At 43.4% G+C, this 9540-nt stretch overlaps 1 protein-coding gene across 1 annotated transcript in view; it reads left to right on the top strand.

The window, feature by feature from the left end:
- The first annotated feature begins 384 nt into the window (after nt 1-384).
- The window catches only part of SBNO2 (strawberry notch homolog 2), a 92109-nt gene continuing 82953 nt past the window's right edge, over nt 385-9540 (top strand). Inside the window, exon 1 of the mRNA XM_075825375.1 lies at nt 385-661. The gene's annotated coding sequence lies outside the window, so the exon portion shown is untranslated. The remainder of the gene's footprint in view (nt 662-9540) is intronic.

Genomic DNA, 9540 nt, shown 5'->3' with positions numbered 1-9540 from the left:
CAAATCACTGTGAGATGGCTTAAAACTATTTCTATTCAGGACCTGCTGTAGAGTTGGCTATTTGCCATCACAGATAAGCACCAGGTCCTTATGATGCAGGGTATTTAGTCACAATCTTAGAACATAGTCCATTACTATTCTTGGTAAATCGGCCACGCAGCTTGCGAGTTTTACAAGCCACGCCTCTTTTTTCTAACACGACTTCAGAATTGTCAGAGAAATTGGGGAGGGGAGGGGAGGCTTGATAAATAGGCCGTTTAGCCTCAACGTTATTCTTTTCAATTGAATTGCGCAATTGCACTGATAGCTACGCCCTATGTCTCCTTGACGTACGATGACGTCTGCCGCTCAGGACCTTCTCGTTGCCATGGTGGTGAGCGTCACGCCCAATGATGTCAAAATCCGGAAGTTCGTGTAAACTAAAGATGGCCACAGGAAGCAGGAAGTGACAGCGTACAGCGGAAACCTCTGCTATACGGGCTCCTGAAACAGGAAGCGTTAACGAAAAAAAAAAAAAAAGTTGTAAACAAACCAACCGGGTGTAAGTCTCCTGTTACGGGACACGTCTATCATACAGCAGCCGTGCTGGTAGCGGAAGTGACCGGGTCCAGTGTGGAGAGAAGTCCCGGAAGTAGAGTGAACCTCTGTGGCTTGTGACCTGGTTAGTATCGTCGCGTAGTTCCAGAGCATTCTGGTTATTTGTTTATGTGGTGGGGAACTATAGGTCCCAGCGAGCTCTTACAGTCTTGAAGGCTGGCTTTCTGTACCATCTGAGGAGTTCCGGGTTGTGTAAGCCTGGTATACAATATTGTTGTGGTGATTTGGAGGGCACTAGACAAAGGAGCTCTGGGTATAGGAGAAACTGGTGGGCAGCTATTATTTCCCAGGTGATGTGTGGTATATCCATGTTTTGTTTATGGTAAAGTTTATTTAATCCGGTATCCAAAGCACTGGCATCTGTCAAAACTAGTTCTAAACTTTTGTACTAGTTTATGAATACCATTTGGCCAAGGTAGAAGGTTTAGGTCCTAGATGGGAACCCGGCGATCACTTCTCAATACTCCGTGTGTCCATTGTTTAGTATGCCAGTCATAGACAAATTACCTACTGTACAGTTACCCAGCAAACGGCGTATTGGTGCCCAAAACGGATTGTTAAAACAGGACAACCTCCTTTTTAACCATCACACCAAAAATGAGCTCTGCTGTTTGCGTGTTCTCCCAACCACCTCGTCAGTCATTGGACGGAGAGCAAGAGAAGGTAGGACGTGGGTCAAGGGTCCCTGTTCTAGAGAGTGGTGCGTTTCCTCAGAGGTTGGACCCGCATCTTTCAGACGTTTATGGCATGGATATTCCATAAATGTTCAAGATGGGAAAACTGGGTGGGATGAGGTCGGGGAACCCCCGTTCTGGAAGTGGGACCCACACCTATCAGACATCCCAACCACCTCGTCAGTCATTGGACGGAGAGCAAGAGAAGGTAGGACGTGGGTCAAGGGTCCCTGTTCTAGAGAGTGGTGCGTTTCCTCAGAGATGGGACCCGCATCTTTCAGACGTTTATGGCATGGATATGCACGTGGATATTCCATAAATGTTCAAGATGGGAAAACTGGGTGGGATGAGGTCGGGGAACCCCCGTTCTGGAAGTGGGACCCACACCTATCAGACATTCATGGTGTGTCCTGTAATACTATCGTGTACGATTACATTTTTCCCGGGCGTTATCAGCTTTTTGGTGGGGGTCTTAGGAGCAGTAAACGCGGCAGCTTTCAGACTAAAGGAGTTGTCTGTGATTCTATCACACTCTTTACATGGCTATCTCATTGCACATCTGGGCATCATGAAGGTGGTTCCCTGCTCGGACTTGGGTCCCTGTATGAATCAAATGGAGAGCTCTTGCAAAGAATGGGCACTTGGTAATACTACATTCCTCCCATAGCAGCTACTGCAGCTGAATTGAGTGGCTACACGGAGTGTTCCCTAGTAACCCGAGGGGACCAGACCTGCAATGATCCGAATGTATTTTTGGGGATCTTAAAGAGTACCTATTAGCTCTCCTGACCTGACGGTTTTAATAACTACTTCTATTGCTCGTGAAATAATAATACTGGAGCAACTTTTCTTAAAACTCTGTGTTGTGCCTTTCCTCTGTCATTCCTCTTTGAAATGTATGAATAAATCAGCAGCAGGACTTACTATTTTCAGACCGTATCAGACACGCCGCATTGACAAGTCGAATGGTAACACCCAGTTGTCAATTTATTCATACATATCCTGGAGGAATAACAGAGGAATGGCACAACGCAGAGTGCTAACAAAAGATGTTACGTAATTGTTCGTTTTTTGGGAATCCTCCAGGATGGGGATCCTCCATGTCTTTAAGGCCTCATGCACACGAGCGTGCCCGTAATCAGTCTGTGCCACGGAGAGTCACCCGCATTTGCGGGCCGTGCTCCCATTATAAAGTATGGGAACACGGTCGTAAAATAAAAAAATAGTACATGTCCTATTTTTTACGGAAGCTTTCTACGGCCTGGACACCTTCCCATAAATACATGGGAAGGTATCCGTCGGCCATAGAAATTAATGGGTTCGTTATTACGGATGAATTCTACCGTCGTGTGCATGGCGCATAACTTGGAACATCTAACAGATACCCTTAGAAAGACAAACCCTGCTGAGGTTCCCTCTAGCAAACCCATTTTGCAATTGGGGCATTTGACAGAACCCTCGATTTGAATGTGCTAGGCCTAGTTAGTCTAAGCATCTCTGTGGCATGACCACATGTCACATGATTGCTAGGACCATTGGGGGCAGTGGTGCTCTCGCTTCCTCTTTGTGGACACCGCTGTCATTGAACTCTGTACAAAGCAGTAATGATAAAAACGTTTTTGCCTTCTGTACTGGATGTTCGACTGTTTTTGACAGCCGAACTCCCGACCTGGTACTCTTCACAGGAGCGCTGCCTTTTTATGAAGCTCCAGGATAAAGTCTGAACGGAAAATTAGACAAGCCCTTACTGCCCGCCGTAACTTGGTGTATTGGTGATCATTGCTGCCTAGCTACAAACTAGTGAAGAGAATCATTATGATGACCAGACTCCTCAATTTATGTACACTATTTTTTTCTAGCATTGAAGATTGAAGAATATATCGTTCGGTCCAAACGCCGTTTTGTGAAGCGGTTATCCCGTTTTTTTCAGTGGGCGGGGTGTTAGAATTTCAAGGTGGAGAGATACTGGCAAACCTTTTACGCATTCATTATTAAAGGGGTTGTCCAGGATCAGATTAACATGGCTGCTTTCTTCCAAAAACAGTGCCATATTTGTCTGGGTTGTCTTGTATTGCAGCTCCGCTTCATTGAAATGAATGGAACTGAGCTGCAACGCCGCACACAACCCATGGACAGGGGTGGGACTGTTTTTGGAAGAAGCTTTGGAAGAAATGTTTTTCTAATCCCGGACAACCCGTCCAAAGTGGCTCCAAATTGAGGTTCATCTTTTTAGCATTTTAATGACTAGTTAATGGACGACGATGAAGATACCTGGCCCACTGCCATGAGGACATGGTATGGCAGCCCAAACGTTTTGGATATACAGTGTTAAACATATTGTCCTTATATTGTGTAGGAGCCCACTGTGCCACTAAAACAGCTCTGACGTGTCAAGGCATGGACTCCACAAGACCTCTGAAGGTGTTTTGTGGTATTTGGCACCAAGGATTTAGAATCAGATCCTTTCAAGGGTAACTAAACTTTCAACAAACTTCTGATATGTCATAGTGACATGTCAGAAGTTTTGATTGGTGGGGGTCCGAGCACTGAGACCCCACCGATTGCTAAAACGAAGCAGCAGAAGCGATCGTGTGAGCGATGAGCAGCATTGTTTCTGTTCAGCTTTTCTCGCAAAGCCGATGTAGCGCCGTATGGACTCATAGATTTTCCATGGAGTCCGTACACCAACTGATCGGCTTTCCGAGAAAAGCCAAACAGAAACTAAGTGGCTCAGCACTCGCCCAAGAGCTTCTGCCGCTTCGTTTTAGCGATCGGTGGGGGGGTCTCAGTGCTTAGACCCCCAGCGGTCAAAACTTCTGACATGTCAGGAGTTTGTTGAACGTTTAGTTGCATTTGTAACCCCTTCCCGCCGCAGCCCTTTTTCAGATTTTCATTTTCGTTTTTTCCTCCCCACATTCCAGAAGCCATAACGTCTTTATTTTTCCGTCGATATAGTACTATGAGGGCTTGATTTTTGCGGGACGAGTTGTAGTTTTTCGGAGCACGATTCCTCCATGGTTTTTTTGCGCCGTTTTTACGGAATTCACTGTGCAATTAAAACAACGTGTTATCTTTATTCTGTGGGTCAATACGATTACGGTGATACCGAATATATATATATATATATATATATATATATATATATATATATATATATATATCTCGTTTTTTCTATATTTTACTGCTTTTACATGTAAAAACCTAAGTGTAAAAAATAAAATTTATTTTTCCGAGAGCCATAGTTTTTCATTTTTCCGTCGATTAAGTGGTATGAGGGTTTATTTTTTGCGGAATAAGCTGTAGTTTTTAATGCTACCATTTTGGTGTACGTGTGACGGTCTGATCACTTTTTTTTATTTCATTTTTTTGTGGCAGATTAGGTGACCAAAAAATAGACATTCTGTCGTTTACAATTTTTTTATTTTTTTACGGTGTTCACTGTGCGGGTTAAATAATGATATATTGTAATAGTTCAGACTTTTACGGATGCGGCGATACCAATTATGTTTATTTTTTTTTTACTATGCTCCAGGGGGAAACTAGGGTAACTTTTAATAAAAAATTATTTTTTTTACACAAAAAAATACTTAAACTCATTTTTACTTTTTTTTTTATTACATAGCTTGCACGTTATTCTGCAATACTAATGTATTGCAGTATATCGTGATTCTGACAGGCAACTATTAAGCCCTGCCGGAGGCAAGGCTTAATAGGTGTACAAAGATGGCGGACCTGGGGGCGTTCATTAATACACCAGGCAGCCATAGCAACCATCGTCCCCCCGCGATTGCCTTGCGGGGGGCGCGATGAGCTGTTAGAGGGGGTCGCCCCCCTCTTTCTGACGATTTAAATGCTCCGGTCGGTATTGACCGCAGCATTTAACGAGTTAAACTAGCAGGATCGAGCGCGATGCCGCTGGTTACTCTGAAGTGTCGGCTGTAACATACAGCCGACACCGGCATCGTATGGAGTGAACCCGCTCCATACTACCCCTACCCGACTTTGGCGTATGGATACGTCAAATGTCGGCAAGGGGTTAAAATGTGAGGAGGTGCCTCCATGGACCAGACTTATTTATCCAGCACGTCTCACAGATGCTCAATCGGATTAAAATCTGGGGAATTTCTAGGTCACGTCAACACCTTGAACGCTTTGTCATGTTACTGAAACCATTCCTGAACAAGTTTTACAGTTTGGCAAGACGCGTTATCCTGCTGAAAGAGCCGTGAAGGGGTGTACTTGGTCTGCAATAATGTTTAGGTAGGTGGTAAGTGTCAAAGTAAACATCCACATGAAGGCTAGGCCCCAAGGTTTCCCGGCAGAACATTGTCCAGAGCGTCACACTGCCTTGCTTTTTCCCATAGTGCAACATTAACTTTTTCAGCAATTTGTGAAACAGTATCTCTTCTGTGTGATCAGTCCAGACAGGATAACCAACTGCATACCAAGTCCCCTAGGGGAACAAAAAAAAACACAATAAAATAATATTTTGTAAAGTTTAACAAAAAAGCCCCATCCCCCAAAAATATATATATATATATATATATATATATATTTAACCCCTGTTTTCATTAAAAAAAAAAATTGTTTTTTTTTTTGTTTTAAAAAGTTCACCATAAAAAAATCATATTTGGTGCCGCTGCAATTGTAATGTCTTGTAGCAAAAAGTTAACTAATTTATATTGCACTGTACGCGGCAAAGGGAAAAAAAATTGTATATTTGCTATCACATTGTACCACCCCCCCCCCAAAAAAAATTCAAAAATTAGTCGTTATATGTACCCAGAAATGGTTCAGATAAAAAAAACAAGCCCTCATATGGTTACATCAACAGAAATATCTTAGAAAAAAAAATAAAAAAAAATTGTCATGTAATTCTACGACACAAAATTACTTTTTCCCATAAAACATGTTCTTGTGCAAAAATACTAAAATTGTAAAAAAACAACTATAGTTATCTGGTATTGCCGAATTTCTAAGGACTTGTAGAATACAGTTAACTCCTCTTTACCGGTAGAGAGCAGGCAAAATAGTGCAAACACCTAGAGCAAAATTGCTGTTTTGTGTGTTCACCCCCTCACCACCAAAATGATGATTTCTTTTTAATAAAAGCTAATCAATAAAATGTTATGTACCTCAAAATTATGCCAACGAAAAATGCATCCTGTTAAAAACAAGCTCTCCTACAGATACATCGACGGAAAAAATCATGGCTCTTGGAATGAGGCGATGAGAAAACGAAAGAAATAGCTTGGTCCTTAAAGAGGCTCTGTCACCAGATTTTGCAACCCCTATCTGCTATTGCAGCAGATCGGCGCTGCAATGTAGATTACAGTAACGTTTTTATTTTGAAAAAACGAGCATTTTTGGCCAAGTTATGACCATTTTTGTAGTTATGCAAATGAGGCTTGCAAAAGTCCAAGTGGGCGTGTATTAGGTGCGTACATCGGGGCGTTTTTAATACTTTTACTAGCTGGGCGCTCTGATGAGAAGTAACATCCTCTTCTCTTCAGAACGCCCAGCTTGTGACAGTGCAGATCTGTGACGTCACTCACAGGTCCTGCATCGTGACGGCCACATCGGCACCAGAGGCTATAGTTGATTCTGCAGCAGCATCAGCGTTTGCAGGTAAGATCGACTTACCTGCAAACGCTGATGCTGCTGCAGAATCAACTGTAGCCTCTGGTGCCGATGTGGCCGTCACGATGCAGGACCTGTGAGTGACGTCACAGATCTGCACTGCCAGAAGCTGGGCGTTGTGAAGAGAAGTGGATGTTACTTCTCATCAGAGCGCCCAGCTAGTAAAAGTATTAAAAACGCCCCGATGTACGCACATAATACACGCCCAGTTGGACTTTTACTTTTAAACACACCCACTTGGACTTGTGCAAGCCTCATTTGCATAACTACAAAAATGGTCATAACTTGGCCAAAAATGCTCGTTTTTTAAAAATAAAAACGTTACTGTAATCTACATTGCAGCGCCTATCTGCTGCAATAGCAGATAGGGGCTGCAAAATCTGGTGACAGAGCCTCTTTAAGGCCCTAATGGGCAGGTCCTTAAGAGGTTAAAAGGGTATTTCCATCTCTCAGATTTATGTTGTATTCGCAAGATATTCTATACTGTTTCTGTAGCTCCTGACTTCCGGAAACAGTGTAGCTCGCTGTGGTACGCTATTTCCATAATTTTCATTAAATTCTATGGGAACACTGTAGCTTGGCTGTTTCTGTAATACCAGCCACCTCGTAACTCAGTGGCCAGAGCCCGGTGATATCCGGAGAATGTAGGACGGGGTCAGGGGAACCCGTTCTAGGGATAGATGCGGGTCCCACCTCTGGGATCCTCACCTATCAGACATTTATAGCATAACCTGTGGATATGTCAGGTACCCCTTTAATGTTATGGCTGGGCGCTGTGTATATATGTGGGGTTTTTCTGATGATTTAGCTCTCAGAAGTGATTCTTGTCTTGGGCTGTAGTGCTGATCTGTAATTGGTGGTGGAACAATATTTCTACGTAACCTTGTTTAACCACAATTTTCTTATTGTGCCTAATGTATGAAGAACAAGGGTTTAACCCCTTAATGACCAGCCTATTTTGGACCTTAATGACAAGCTATTTTTTACGTTTTTCAATCGTCGCATTCCAAGAGCTATAACCTTTTTTATTTTTGCGTCGACATAGCTGTATAAGGTCTTGTTTTTTGCGGGACAAGTTGTGTTTTTTAATAGCACCATTTAATAGTAAAGCAGTTTGTAAGGCGAAAAGCTGGGTTTTTAATTTTTTTTCACATTTTTTTAAAAATTAACTTTATTAAACTTTTTTTTCACTTTTTTACTAGTCCCATTAGGGGACTATAATATGCGATTCTGCGATCGCATTTATAATACACTGCAATACTTTTGTATTGCAGTGTATTACTGCCTGTCCGTTTAAAACGGACAGGCATCTGCTAGGTCATGCCTGCGGCATGATCTAGCAGGCATTCACTCCAGGCAGACCTGGGGGCCTTTATTAGACCCCCGGCTGCCATTAGAGACACAGACACTCGGCGATCGTATCGCCGGGTGTCGGTGGGAGAGAGAGGGAGCTCCCTCCCTCTCTCCAAAACCACTCAAATGCGGTGCTCGCTATTGAGCACCGCATCTGAGGGGTTAAACGTGTGAGATCGATACTAATATCGATCTCACAAGGCAGAGCAGGGACGCTCCCAGCCCTCAGCTGCCTCTAGCAGCTGAAAGCAGGGAGATCTGACAGTTCCCTGCTCTGTTTACTTATTCCGATGCCGCGACGTAAAAAGTCTATGGCATCGGAATAAGGCCCGTTAGTGACCGACGTAGAAACACGACGGGCCGGTCACTAACGGGTTAAGGGCCTGCACATAGAATGTGGTTAACAAATCCTAGCCAGGTGGGGCCCCAATCTGCCTTCAGTAGCTATTTATTTCAGTTGTATGATCAGTCTTGTAGTTACTTTCTGTTTTACATACCTGAACAAACAAGTGATGGTGTCTTTGCACTCAGTATTCGTTCACATCTGCGTCTGGACTCCGTTCATTGGTTCCGACAAACCTTTCTGTCAGGGGTGCCGTGAACAGAATCCAAACTGAAACCATAGTTTTCGGTTTGCATCACCTTTGATTTCAATGGTGATGGATCCGGTGCAAATTGTTTCCATTTGTCAGTTTTGTAAGGGTTCCGTTGTTTTGACTGAATCTATACCGTAGTTGACTGCACTATTCATTCCGTTAAAACAACGGAACCCTTACACAACAGTGACAAATGGAAACCATTTGCACCGGATCCGTCACCATTCAAATCAATGGTGACGCAAACCTATGGTTTCAGTTTGGATTTCGTTCGTGGGTTCCCCTGACGGAAAGGTCAGACGGAACCCATGAACGGATTCCCGACGCAGATGTGAACGAAGCCTTAGGCAACATCTGTCGTTTATTTTATGGTAATACTTGTGTACTGTCATGGAGCAAGCATTTTTTAGGCGTGTCCTGCAGGCGTACTTTTGAGCGGTATGCGTCGACATACCTATTTTTATCAGTAAATAACTGCAAGTTCCAACCAATGGTTTAATGGACCTTGGGCTGTCTGTCCATATAAGGTATGTCCCTCGATCGCGTCACAGGGATTTCCTGAAATGCAATCAAAGGGGGTCCCACCTGCTCATTTTCCCTTTGAATACCGTGGTCCGTTTTGATTGCGGCATTCAAGGGGATAACCGCAGAGATCAGAGGTTTCTCTAATCTCTACCATT

Source organism: Rhinoderma darwinii, chromosome 1, assembly GCF_050947455.1.
Source record: "Rhinoderma darwinii isolate aRhiDar2 chromosome 1, aRhiDar2.hap1, whole genome shotgun sequence".
NCBI lineage: Eukaryota > Metazoa > Chordata > Amphibia > Anura > Rhinodermatidae > Rhinoderma > Rhinoderma darwinii.
This window is presented reverse-complemented; position numbering and strand designations above follow the sequence as displayed.